Here is a 14943-nt window from a genome sequence, read left to right on the forward strand (position 1 = left end):
TAAATTGGTCCAATAAAGGTCAAAATAAACTCTATAGTTAAAAAGCAACTAAGAGTCAAGAATAAATTTGAATTATCAAAAAAATAAGATCAGTAACTTTTTTTTCTAGCTTGAGTGGTGCCCAAACACAAAATGAGGAAGGCCACACTTAAAAACTCCAGGGAACCCATAAAAACAAAAACTCAACTTTCAGTAGAAGCCCTTGGGGAAAAACACATACACACACACACACACACACACACACACATGCACGCACACAGCTGGTGGGCATTAGTCTGGTCCTATGACAGGAAACAGTATGTATCTTTGATTTAGAGTTAGTTAAAACCGCACTGCAAAATCAATCTTTGCTAAACTTTCTATATCTTGGTTTTATAATGATGGAGAATGTTTTTTGTGAGTCACTAACGTCCAAAGCACTTGTTAAATAAAATGAAAACTGATCACAAAGCAAGCTTACAAGGTTAATTATCAGTAGTCTATCACCACTATAAAATACAGGTGGTGTAATATTTTGGCGGATAGATGTAACAGTACAAGAAAATCAATCGTCTGTCTGTGACTTAATGTAAACTTGGTTGAAAACCGTTAACCTCGTGCATGGTTCCCACACATCACAGGAGTCATCACTGGATTTTAAGTATTTCTTATGCAGAAATTCTTTACAAGATTGTTGAAGCTTATAATAAAGGTTTCTTTTTAGTAACTCTTAAAAGATTATTCAGGTGGCACACAAAACTTCATGATGGGAGGAAAAAGGAATACTGAGCAAATGCCAGCTGAGGACTCACATTATTTCCAGGCAGTACTAGAAAACTGTTTGAATCACAGTGAGAAAAAAGTAATAAAAAGTTATTTTACTAATTTCACTATTTGTACTACGAAAAGAATTTATAAAACGCATGCATTATTTAATATCCTATAAAACCACTTTTTATATGATTAAGTCTCACAAAATATAACGTAAGTTAGTCCTTTGTCACTTTTTTAAGGTAACTATTCTATTTTACTGAACATGTTTTTGGAGTTGAGGAACTTGTAGGTTACATTTAACAATTAGCTCTGGAACATTTCAACCGTCTGCAAATGATTCACAAATAAATCAAAAACAGCATGACACATCATTAGATTCCCACCAACAGTTTATTAATTTATGTATAATTACCATTTGTTCAAATTATTGTGGCGGAAATTACAAACCATTGGTGTTTAAAACACCACATTTTCTTCATATGATAAGAAAAGAGAATCAGACTTCAAATATTTCTAAATGAGATATCAATTATAATTTATTATTTCAAATTATGTGTTCTTCTAAATAAAAAATAGAAAACCTCCAGTTAAGGATTAAAAAAAAAAGGAGAAAGAAAAACAAGTAGATATCACATATTGAATATGAAATCTCTCTCTAAAGCACAAAAAACTAATAATATGTCACATCTTTTTCATTCAGGGACTAAGGTTAGGATGGCAACATGTTTTAAAATTTTTACTATTTTTCATATTCTCACACACAAAAAAAGCTCTTATCTTTCCAGTTCTCTTAGGATCATTCTCAAGGAAAAAATAACCCAGTCAAAGCTGATCAAAAAACCAAAGAGAAAATGGACGATGACTGTTCAACTTAACCAAGAACACCTAACAAAAATTAGCAGTGACACCGGACTCTTCCAAATAAAGCTAAAGCAAATAGAAGCTTACCACCACCCTTTTTCAAAGCTAGATGCACTAGCTTTGCAAAGTGGCATTTCCATGTTAAGCATTGTGTACAATTTCTACAAAGTTATAATATTCATCAGTGTATATCTTTGCCTTCACACATTTACCTTCTCTTTTCTCTTAAATAAAATTTCTAAATACTTTGCTAATACAGTTTAACAGTGGTTCTGTTTTGCTTGACTTCAATCCTATCTTTGACTTCTATTTATTTATTGTCTCCTGGGATCTGATTTTGCATTACGCTTTACAATAACTCTTCCAGGTCTGATCATTTTATTTCAGAAATCGGTTAAGCAGGCCAGATTTACTAGGCACCTGTCATGTTAAATGCCAGTAGAGGACCCTGAAAGAGGAGGTACATTAATAATAGCTAGCATTTGTTGAGCGCTTGCTAAATGCCAAGCACAGTAATTGATACATTACCTGCATTGTCACCTCAACCCTCATGACAACTTATTAAAATACTTGTAATTATTAGGTGGGTGAAAATAAATATCTAGCTCTTACTATTGTGAGAATAAAATGAGCTAATCTATGAAAAGCCCTTAAAAGGGAACCTCATGGGGCACCTGGGTTGCTCAGTGGGTTAAAGCCTCTGCCTTCGGCTCAGGTCATGATCTCAGGGTCCTGGGATCGAGCCCCACATCGGGCTCTCTGCTCAGCAGGGGGCCTGCTTCCTCCTCTCTCTCTGCCTACTTGTGATCTCTGTCTGTCAAATAAATAAATAAAATCTTAAAAAAAAAAAAAGGGGAACCTCATGTCCATTAGAGACCTGGGTTTTATTGGTGGTAGCTATTCTTACTATTACCCTCATTTTTAAGATCAGATAACTAAATTCCACAGAGGCCATGTAACTGTTATTTGCCAGTCTGTTAGTAATTGGATGAGTTATAGTTTCTAAACGGCATTTATGCAAACCCCACAGTCACACTTGAATCTTTAACACAACCATGCTTCTCTGCCCCCTCCAAACTTGAATGCCTACATTTTTTCTACCTTACAATCAAGGGGCCATTCATATACTTAAAGGTTCTAATTAACTGCCAAACGCCACCTTTAAAAGGAAATTAAATGGGCTGTTGATTCAACAAACTAAGTGATATAGCAGGACAAAGCAACTCTCACTGCACCCAAATCACTGTCCAAAAACCAGATTACTGAAAAAATGGTAAAAGGAGGTGATTCAGAGAGATTATAATCACAAGCTATCAACAGAAACAAGATATTCACAGCTTTAAAGAATGCCTTGTAATTTGCTTTTTCTCACTTCAGAATCCCCCATCCTTTCATACCATAAAACACTGTATTTGGGAGGCACCCTCAGGGCTCAATCAGTTAAGTGTCCAACTCTTTCTTTCAGCTCAGGTTATGATCTCAGGTCCTGAAATCAAGCCCTACCTCAGGCTCCACACTAAGTGTGGAGCCTGCTTAAGATTCTCTCTCCCCTTTCCCTCTGCTCCTTCCCCAGCTGGTACATTCTCTCTCTCCAGGAAAAAAAAAAAAAAAAAAAATATATATATATATATATACATATATATATATATTTTAACATATCAATTAAAAGTAATTTTTTTTGCAATTTTCCACAATACCTTTTCATGTTACATACATCCCAAGTTATGAAGGAAAACTGGGAAATTTCATTCCTCCCTCTCTCTCTCTCCCTCTGAAACTATCACAAATTTTCTTTCGGTTTACTGAGCTGACTGATATTCATAGTTAAAAGATGCTAAAGAACACACAGATACATAACACACGTACCACACACACAACTCTTCTAGCAATCAGTAGCTTAGAAATCTCTCAATGAAACACATCTGTGTTCTCACATTTATTAGGAATAGCTAGCATTTTTAAAGCAACTATTTCTGATTGTCTATGAAATTAAAGTTTTAGCCCAAATGATAAACAGCACTGAGAAATTCAAGCCAGCTGCCAATAATCTAAGATAGCAATATCCTCACATCTGTGTAACTGTGAAATGCCCACTCTTCATCTATCAATTCTTCTGTGAATCTGCAGGCACATCAGGTAATCACAGTAACTGGTATAATTTAATAACACAGAGGACTATAAAATTTACTATCTCTATCTGGAAACCACTACAAAATGTTGTTTAAAATTATTGCTTAGTGCCATGAAAATGTTCAGGAAAACAGAAATGGAATGGAGATAAGATCTTTTAAAGAAGCTTTTAGTAATGCTTTGCATTTCTACATCAGCAAAAAAAAAATAATAATAATAATAATAAAAAAGTTACATTGTTTTACTTATAAGGAAAACCTTGCATAATGAAAAAAACTATCAAAACTATTTGGGAAGTGGTTATTACAGATTAATAAGGCTAAAGAAGCATGATTCTGTTTTGAGTGGTCAATTCAGTTAGACACAAGGTAAAGAAATAAAGTTAAAGAGAATGAGGACCACTGTTAAAAAGACAATTAACACCTTTAATAGACAGCTAGAGCAAGTAAGAAGCCTGAGTCAGTCTTGACAACTATCATACCTACAAAAATTCATTCTCAAAGAACATAAGAGGCTTATCTCTGTAAAAATAAACAGTAGATTACAGAGTGATATCAGGTATTTTTTCAAACTAGTTGTTTTATTTTTTAAGTTTTTATTTAAATTCCAGTGAGTTAATATATAGTATAATATTAGTTTCAGTAACAGAATTTTGTGATTCATCACTACATACAATACCCAGTGCTCATCACAAGTCCCTCCTCAATACCCATCCCCCATCTAAAGCATCCCCTCACCCACCAGTTGCTTTATTTTAAAGGTAGGGAAATTCAGTTCCAGAAAAGTTAAATGACATGCCACAGATGTTATGAATGGTTTTTTCTGGACTCAGAAAAAAAAAATTTTCTGGAATCTAGTTCTTCTCCTCTTAGCCCCATGATCTTTATAATGCTGTAGGGGATGACGGCTACTATGCTAGCATGAGGTTAGTATTTACATTTCTTTATATAGTGCAACGCCCATCCTTAAATCCAACCAGTTCCTCTCCTCAGAGGGAATCACAATTGTTTATTACTTCCACGATAGAAGCTTAAATTCAAATGTCTTCACCGACCAGCGTGATTTAACAGAGAGTAATTGGAATTTGTAAAAATCTGGAGAGTACATCACCACCTCAATGCAGGCACATTTTTTAAAAATCAAATTGAGGCATACTTTGACCACACGAATGGACTCAAAGTATTTTAGACGTTAACTAAATTATCTCACTTGCCACATTCCCCACTTCTCTGCACTCTTCCTCTTAATATATTCATTATTCCTCCTCTTGGTTATCTTTCTAACTTTAAGGAATACATCATCACTGTTATTTCTTGTCATCAACTGCAGACACTATCTCTTGACCCCGCTTTGTAATGTGCTAATCATCCAATCCTTACCATTCCCTGCTGCCTTCTCCAAACCTCATACCAAACTCCCAGCCCTCACCATCTTTATGTTTACTGTAACATTACCAGTGCTGATAATGTTTGCATTCAATGGTATAGTCATGATTATCTTTGACGTTTTATCTAAAGACTGATACTAAGAATTGAAAATCACTAAATACCATTTATTTAATTAACATAAAACTATGTTCACTTATTTTTAAAGATTTCACTTATTTAAGAGCGAGAGAGAGAGCATGAGCTGGGCAAGAGGAGCAGAGAAGAGGGAGAAGCAGAGTCCCCACTGAGCAGGGAGTCCAACACAGGGCTCCATCCAGAACTCTGAGACCATGACCTGAGCAGACAACTAACCAACTGAGCCACCCAGGGGGCCCCTAAAACTGTGTTCATTTAAGAGTAAAGTAAATTCTATGATTAGATTACTTTCCTTTCTTGAAGATTCTTTTTTTTTTTCCCCCTTTTTTTCTGGAGCTTCTCCTCTTTTTCTCCTGGCACTACTTTTCTTTTTTTTTTCCCAAATACATCTTGAACATTAAATGTTCTATAAAGTCTGCTTATGTCAGAGGGACACTCGCTGACCTAAGCACTCCGTTTTTACACTAATCCTACACTGTACTGGAACAACATAACTGTTTGCTGTCTTGGACTGCCTTATAACTATCATAGAATGTGTTTTTCTTTCTCAATTAGACTTTGCTAGAATTGCACTTCGAGTAATTTTTTAACAAAGGCCATATTTGTGGAAAATATATTTAGTCTTTGTGTGTCTGAAAATGTCTTTATTCTACTCTAGCACTTGATTGATATTTTCAGGGGATATCAAATTTTGAGTTGCAAATTGTCTTTCTTCAGAAATTTGAGAATTATTCTATTAATCCTTGCTTTTTTATTGAGATAAAACTAATACACAAATTATGTTGATTTCAGGTATACAAAAGTGATGCAACATTTGTATAGACTGAAATGATGAGCATAGTTACCACCTGCCACCTGCTGAAGTTAACACAGTATCACTGGCTATATTCCCCATGTTGTACATCATATCCCCACGATTTTATAATGGGAAATTTGTACTTCCTGACCCCCTGAACCCACTTGGCTTGCCCAATCCCCCTCTCCTCTGGCAACCACCAATCTATTCTCTACAAGTCTGGATTTTGTTTTGTTTCTTAGACTCCATATGTAAGTGAAATTATGTGGTATTTATCCTTCTCTGTCCAACTTAGTATATGCAAAAGAATATCCTCAAGGTCCATCCATATTGTATCAAATAGCAAGGTTTCACCTTTTTTTAATGTCTGAGTAGTATACTATTGTACACACAATAGATACATGTATCACATCTTCTATCACATCCATCAATGGATACTTAGGTTGTTTCCATACTAATATTTCAGAAATTATATTGCAATAAAATTAGGGTACATATATCTTTTCAAATTAGTGTTTATGTTTCCTTTGGGTACATACCTGGAAGCAGAATTGCTGGACTGCATGGCATTTTTAGTTTTAATATTCTGAGAATCCTCTACAGTGGTAGTATATTGCTTTCCATAGTACCACCACCATTTACATCCCCACTGGCAGTGCACAAGTATTCCCTTTTATCTACATCCTCACCAATATTTGTTATTTCTTGTCTTTTTGATAACAGTCACTCTGAGAGGTGTAAGATGGTATCTCAGTATGGTTTTGATTTACATTTCCCTGATGAACAGTGACATCAAGCATTTTCCCATGTGCCTGTAGTCATCTTCTTTGGAAAATTGTCTAATCAGATCCTCTGCCAATTTTTAAACCAGATTGTTTTTTGTTACTAGGTTATAAAGTTTTTATTTTTTTAAATATTAATCCCTTATCAGATATCTGATTTGCAACTACCTTCTCCTATTCAGTAGGCTGTCTTTCTGTTTTGTTGCTTGTTTCCTTAACTGTACAGAAACTTCAGTTTGATATTGTCCATTTTTTTTATTTTTACTTTTCTTTCCCTTGCCTTTGGAGCCAGAGTAAAAAAATAAAAATAAAAACTCTGCTTATTATAAGTCAAGAAGTTTCTTGTCTATGTTGTCTTTTATGAGTTTTATGGTTTCAGGTCTTACATTAAAGTCTGTAATCCATTTTGAGTTAATTTTTGTATATGGTATAAAGTAGTTACCTAGTTTCAAAAAAAAAATAAAGTGGTTATCTAGTTTCATTCTTTTGACTGTAGCTGTCCAGTTTTCCCAATCTCATTTATTGATGAGACTGTGCTATCCCCACTATATATTCTTACCATAAATTAATTTGCCATGTATGTGTGGGTTTATTTCTGGGCTTTCTATTCTGTTCTATTGAACTATGTGTCTATTTTTATACTAACACCAGGCAGTTTTGATAACATCTTTGTAGTATATTTTGAAATCAGGAAGTGTGACACTTCTGGCTTTTTTCCTCTTTCTCAAGATTGGTTTTAGTTACTCAGAAACTTTGATGATTCCATGCAGATTTTAGAATAATTTGTTCAAGTTGTAAAAAATGCCATTCAATTTTGATAAGGATTCCATTAAATCTATACATTGCTTACAGAAGTACGGTCATTTTAATATTAATTTAATATCAGTTCTTCCAATATATGGGCACAGAATATCTTTCCATTTATTTGTGTCTTCTTTGATTTCCTTCATCGATGTTTTATATGCTTTTCAACATACAAATGTTAAATGTTAAATGTTAAATGGTGTGTATCACTTTAATTGATTTGTGGATATTTAAACATCCTTGAATCCCTGAACAAATCCCACTTGATCATGTTGTATCACAATTTTAATGTATTGCTCTATTGGGTTTGCTAATATTTGATTAAGTATTTTTGCATCTCTGTTCATGAGGAATATTGGCCTACAATTTCTTTTTTTTTTAAATATTCTTGTCTGGTTTTGGTATCAGGATAATGTTGGTCTGATAAAATGAGCTTGGGAGCTTTCCCTTCTCTTTAACTTCTTGGATGAGTTTGAGAAGGCTAGGTATTAAATTGTAGAATGTTTGGTAGAATCTCCTCTGAGGCACTCTGGTCCTGGATTTTTGTTTATTGGGAGGTTTTTATTACTATTCAAAATCTTATTAGTAATTGGCCTATTCAGATTTTCTATTTCCTCATGATTCGTTCTTAGAAGATTTTAAGTTTCTGAAAATGTTATCTATTTCTTCTAGGTGTCCAATTTGCTAGCATATAATTAGTCATAGTAGTCTTATGATCCTTTATGTTTCTGTGGTTATCAGCTGTTAACTTCTCTTTCATTTCTTATTTGAGTCCTCTCTGTTTTATTCTTGGTGAATCTAGCTAAAAGCTTGCCAATTTCATTTATCTTTAAAAAAAAAAAGCTTAGTTTCATTAATCTTTTCTATTGTCTTTTTAGCCTCTATTCCTTTTATTTCTGTTGTCACTTTATTATTTCCTTCCTTCTACTAAACTTCAGCTTTGTTCTTCTTTTTCTACTGCTTTAACATGTAAAGTTAAAATGTTTGAGATTTCTCTTGTTTCTTGAGGTAGGCCTGTTCTATGAATTTCCCTCTAAGAACTGCTTTGCTGTATCCCATAGATTTTGATATGTCAAATTTCTGTTTTCATTTGTTTCTAGGTATATCCTCTCCTTTAATTTATTTTATGACCCAGTAGTTATTCAGTGGCCAGTTGTTTAATCTCCATGTATTTGTAGATTTTCTAGTTTCTTCTTGTAATTGATTTCTAGTTTCATCTTTGAGGTCAGAAAAGATGCTTGATGACTTCCATCTTCTTGAACTTATTAGGATTTGTTTTCTGACCTATCATGTGATCCATCCTAGAGAATATTCCATGTACAGTTGAGAAAAATGTGTATTTTGTAACTTATCAATGAGATATTTTATATACAGTAAGTACATCTGGTCTCTTATGCCCTTTAAGTCAAATGTTTCCTTATTGATTTTCTGTGTGGATGCTCTACCCATTGATTTAAGTAGGGTGTTCAAGTTCCCCACTATTATCTATTATTGTATTGCTCTCAATTTTACCTCTTAGGTCTGTTAACATTTCCTTTATATATTTTGGTCTTCCTGTTGGGTGCACATATAATTATAAATATATCTTTTTCTGGGTTGACCCCTTTATCATAATGCAATGCCCCTCTTTGTCTTTTATTATAGTGTGTTTTAAGGTCTATTTTCTCTGATGAGCATGGAACTATACCAGCTTTCTTTTCATTTCCATTTGCAGTGAGTATCTTTTTCCTACCCTTTACTTTCAATCTGTGTGTGCACTTATTTCTGGAGTCACTTATAAGCAGCACATAGAATTGGCATTGTTTTTGTATTTTTTTAAATCTGTTCTATATATTTTAATTTGGTCTATTTCTCTTCTTCTACAGTTTGATGACTATTTAGTGTTATGTTTAGATTTACTTTTGCTTTTTTTTTTAATTCAGTTAGCCAACATACAGTATATCATTAGTTTTAGATGTAGAGCTCAGTAATTCATCAGTTCAGTAATTCATCCAGTGCTCATCTCATCACGTGCACTCCTTAATGCCCATGACCCAATTAGCCCATTCTCCCCACTCACCTCACCTCCAGCAACCCTGTTTGTTTCCTATAGTTAAGAGTCTCTTGTTTTGTCTCCCTGATGGCGTCCCATTCAGTTTTCCCTCCCTTCCCCAATGATACTCTGTGCTGTTTCTTATATTCCACATATGTGTGAAACCATATAACTGTCTTTCTCTGACTTATTTCGCTCAGCATAATACTCATCAGTTTCATCCACGCTGATGTAAATCTTGAGTATTCATTCTTTCTGATGGCTGAGTACTATTCCATTGTATATATATATATATACCACATCTCCTTTATCCATTCATCTGTTAACAGACATCAGGGCTCTCTCCATTTTGGCTATTGTGGCCATTCTGAGTTTATCTTTGTTATGGTGTAAGAAAACAGTCCAAATTCATTCTTCTACATGTGTCTGTCCAATTTTCCAACACCATTTGTTAAAAAGACTGCCCTTTTTCCGTTGGATAATCTTTTCTGCTTTTGTTGAAAATTGTTGACCACAGAGCTGAAGGTTCATTTCTGGGTTCTCTACTCTGTTCCATTGATCTGTGTGTCTATTTTTGAGCCAGTACCATACTCTCTGATGATTACAGCTTTGTAATATAGCTTGAAGTCCAGCACTGTGCTGCCCCCAGCTTAGGTTTTCATTTTCAACATTCCTCTGGCTGTTCAAGGTCTGATTCCATACAGATTTTAGGATTATTTGGTCCAGCTCTGTGAAAAACATCAATGGTATTTTAAAGGGACTGCACCGAATGTGTTGATTGCTCTGGGTAGCACAGACATTTTAACAATATTTATTCTTCTGATCCCTGAGCATGGAATGTTTTTCCATTTCTTTGTGTATTCCTCAATTTCTTTCATAAATGTTTTGTAGTTTTAGAGTACAGATCCTTTTACCACTTTGGCTAGGTTTATTCCCAAGTATCTTATGGTTTCTGGTGCAATCGTAAATGGGATGGATTCTTTAATTTCTCTTTCCTCTCTTTATTGCTGCATAGAAATGCAACTGATTTGTGTCCATTGATTTTTTAATTCTGCCATGCTGCTGACTTCCTGTATGAGTTCTAGCAATTTTGGGGTGGCGTCTTCTGGGTTTTCCACATAAAGTATCATGGAATCTGCAAAACAGTGAGAGTTTGACACCTTCTTTGCCAATGTGAATGAATGCCTTTTATTTCTTCCCAGGGTATATTGCCCTGGAAAGCCATCCAGCCCTGGACTCTTTAATTTGTTGGGAATTTCTGATTACTGTTTCAATTTCCTTTGAAATGGCTGGTCTTCGGATTAGAGCATTTAGCCCACTTACATTTAGAGTGACTACTGAAAGATATGAATTTAGTGCCATTGTATTACCTGTAAACACCATTTCTGCATATTGTCTCTGTTCTTTTCTCAGCTATGTTACTTTTGGGCTCTCTCTTCATTTACAGGATCCTCTTTAATATTTCTTGTAGGCCTGACCAAGTGATCACAAATTCTTTAAATTTCTGTTTTGTCCTGGAAGCTCTTTATCTGTCCTTCCATTCTGAGTGAGAGCTGCTGGATAAAATATTCTTGGTTGTACATTTTTCTCATTTAGTACCCTGAATATATCATGCCAGCCCTTTCTGGCCTGCAGGTCTCTGCAGACAGGGCTGCTGCCAGACTAATGTTCTTGTCCTTGTAGGTTAAGATCCTCATCTCTCAAGCTGCTCTCAGGATTTTCTCTTTATTGCTGAAATTTGCAAGCTTCACTATTACATGTCAGGGTGTTGATCTCTTTTTACTGATTTTGATGGGGGTTCTCTGAGCTTCTGGGACTTGAACGCCTCTTTTTTTCCCCCCAGATTAGGGAAGTTCTCAGCCATGATTTGCTCAAATATGTCTTGTGTCCCTCTCTATTTTCTTCCTCTGTGACCTCAATAATTTTAATATTGTTTCACTTTATGGTATTGCTTTCTTGAAGCCTCCCCTCATGGCCTATTAGTTGTTTTTCTTTTTCTCAGCTTCCTTCCTTTCCATTATTTGTCTTCTATCTCACTGACTCTTCTTCCTCACACACCCTAGCTGTTAGAACATTCATTTTAGACTTCATCTCTGTTAAAGCATTTTTAATTTTGCTCTGATCAGATTTTATTTCTGCACTAAAGAGATTCTGTAGTGTCTTTTATGCTTTTTTGAAGCCCAGCTAGTAATTCTATAATCATTATTCTGAATTCTAGGTCTGACATTTTACTTATATCCATATCAATTAGATCCATGACAGAGTATTACCTCTGTTTCTTTCTTTTATTGTGAATTTTTCTTTCTAGTCATTTTGTCCTGAGAAGAACAGATGAACAAGAGAACAAAATCAAAAATATCAAGCATGACCCCAGCAAAATACACACTAGGCAAATCTGAAGAAGTCAGAAACCAAAAGAAAAAAGAAAAGAAAAAAAAAAAGGAAAAAGGGATAATATAATCTTACAGGCAGACAAAACGGGGCGATCCACTTGATCCTGGGTGTATTTGGTCTGTTTATTAGAAGACACTAAATCCCAAAATTGTGAAGAAAGAAAAACTTATATATAAACAAAAATAAAATTGAATACAGTGAAAGGAAGCCAAAAATGAATATCTATAAAATGTAAGTGTAAACATGAAAATTAAAAAGACTTAAAAACAAGGAGTTGATAAAATAAGAAACTAGTTGAAAAGGAAAAAAGAAAATTTTAAACTGAAAGATGAATGACTTGTAAGGAAAAAAACCTCAAATTCTATATATTTTCTCTTGGCACAGTTTTTCAGTTCTGTGTGATCCATAAATTTGGTATTTGCCTGCTGTTCCTGCTGGTCTTCTAGGAGAGGGGCCTGTTGCACTGATTCTCAGGTGTCTTTGCCTGGGTGGAGCTGCACAACTCCTTGCTAGAGGGCCAGGCTCAGTATAAGGTTCTCTGGGTTGCTCTATGTGGCTTTTGTTCCCTAAAGACTTTTCACACTCCTTTAGAGGATGAAAAAAAATAAATAAATAAAAAATAAAAATAAAAAATGGCAGCACCCTGGAGCTGAAGGATCACTGCCCTCACTCTTCATGTACCCTCAGGGAAAGGCAGTCAGTCCCTTTGTGTGCACCAAACTCTTTAGATTCTTTCACTGCATAGGATCCTAATCCTCCCAGGGGAAGGGAGGGAGTCTCACTGTGCCCTGTTACTCCCTGGGCCCCTGCTCCAGAGCAGTTATCTGATCATGTACACTCCTGTGCTGCTCCTCCTAGGGGAAGAAGCAGGGTCTAACAGCAGTTGTTGCTTGCTGGGCCCCTGATTGGAAAGTAGTTAGTTGATCTCGCTGCAGTTCATGGTTTATGGCAACACCAAGTTGAGAGGCCACCCTGGGGCTCGCTAATTGTAACTGACTTCCCCACACCAACGCCTGGGAACTCTGCTGCACTCAAGCACTTCCATTCTTTCTGACTTTGGGGATCCTGAAACCATACTGTCCCACCCAGAATTCTGCCCCACTTTGCCACCCGAGCACCTTTCAGGCAGGGGAGTCCCTCACAGCCGGAGACCTGTAAAAGTTCTAATTTTGCACTCCACTGCTAAACCACTTTCCGGTAGCCGGCTTACAGAAGCTCCCTCTCCCCACAGTTTATTTTCCAATATATCCCCTCAGATTCATGTCTCCACGCCTCCTACCTTGCAAAAAGCAGTCAATTTTCTATTTGCATAATTGCAGCAATTCTTCTATTAGATCTCAAACTGAATTCACAGGTATTCGGAATGATTTGTCAGATATCTAGCTCAATTCAAAGGACTGGGTGAAAAGAAGTCCTGCTCATCTGCCATCCTGCCTCTCCTCCAGGACTTCTGACCTTAACTCCAATATTCTCTCTACTGGCTATTGGAACAGGCTGCTCGATCATTAAATTAGTATTTCAAGTCTTGTCAACAGAGAAGATACCTTAATTACTGCTGTGAATACTTGAGGTCCTGCCTACTCTGAAGCATTCTCCTTGCTTCTGTTAAGAGCACAGTCATTTCCTTTGGGAAAGCATCTCTCCCACACTGTCCACTCTTTTGCATTTTCTTTTGTGTATTTACTGTAAGTTCTTGCTTTGTGGTTACGAAGAGGTTCACATATATCATTCTCTATATATAATGATCTATTTTAAGTTAATGGCAACTTAAATTTGAACACATTTTTCAAAACCACACTTTTACCCCATCCCCAGCACATTTTATGTTCTAATGTCACATTTTACATCTTTGTATTTTATGTTTTCTTTAACTAATTATTTTGGCTTTGGTTAATCTTACTATTTGTATCTTTTAACCTTCATACTAGCTTTAGAAGTATTTGATCCATTGCCTTTCATATATTTCTACATTTTCCAGTGACATTTTTACCTTATGTTTTCTTATTGTTAATTAGCACCATCATTTTCAGCTTAAAGAAGTTCCTTTAACATTTCTTGTAAGAATGATTTAGTAGTGATGAACTCCTTTCGCACATCTGGAAAATGCTTTCTCTCTCCTTCAGTTCTGAATGATAATCTTGCCAATTAGAACACTCTTGGTTGGAAGTTTCTTCCTTTTAGCACTTTGAGTATGTCACGCCACTCTATTCTGGCTTGCAATATTTCTGTTGAGAAATCAGCCGATACTCCAATGGAATTCCCTTACATGCAATACTCTGTTTTTCTCTCGCTGCTTCTAAGATTTTCTCTTTAACTTTTGATATTTTAATTACAATGTATCTTACTTAGTGTGGAGCTCTTTGGATTAATTTTATTTCAATCTCTCTTGGCTCCCTGGACCTGGATGTCTCCTTCCTTTCCTAGATTAGGGAATTTTTCACCCCCTTTCTCTCTCTTTTCTACTTCTGGGACCACTACAAAGCAAATGTTATTCCACTTGATGTCCCAAAGGTCCTTTGAGTCATCTTTATCTTCTAATTCTTTTTTGTCTATTTGCTTTTTTGTTGAGTGAGTTCTAGTGTCTTGTCTTCCAGTTCACTGATCTGTTTTATCCAGACTGCTTTTGAAGCCTTCTGCTATATTTTTTCAGTTTAGTTACTATATTCTTCAACTCTATGACTTCTGTTTGATACTTTCATATATTTTCTACCTCTGTGCTGATATCTCCACTGCGTTCATCCATTCTTCTTCTCCAGAGTTTGGTAAGCACCGTTATAACCTTACTTTGAATTATTTATTGGGTAAATTATTTATCTCCATATCACTAATGTCTATTTCTGAGGCCTTCTCTTACTCTTTTGTTTGGAA

The sequence above is a fragment of the Martes martes genome, assembly GCF_963455335.1.
Source record: "Martes martes genome assembly, chromosome: 3".
Classification (NCBI taxonomy): domain Eukaryota; kingdom Metazoa; phylum Chordata; class Mammalia; order Carnivora; family Mustelidae; genus Martes; species Martes martes.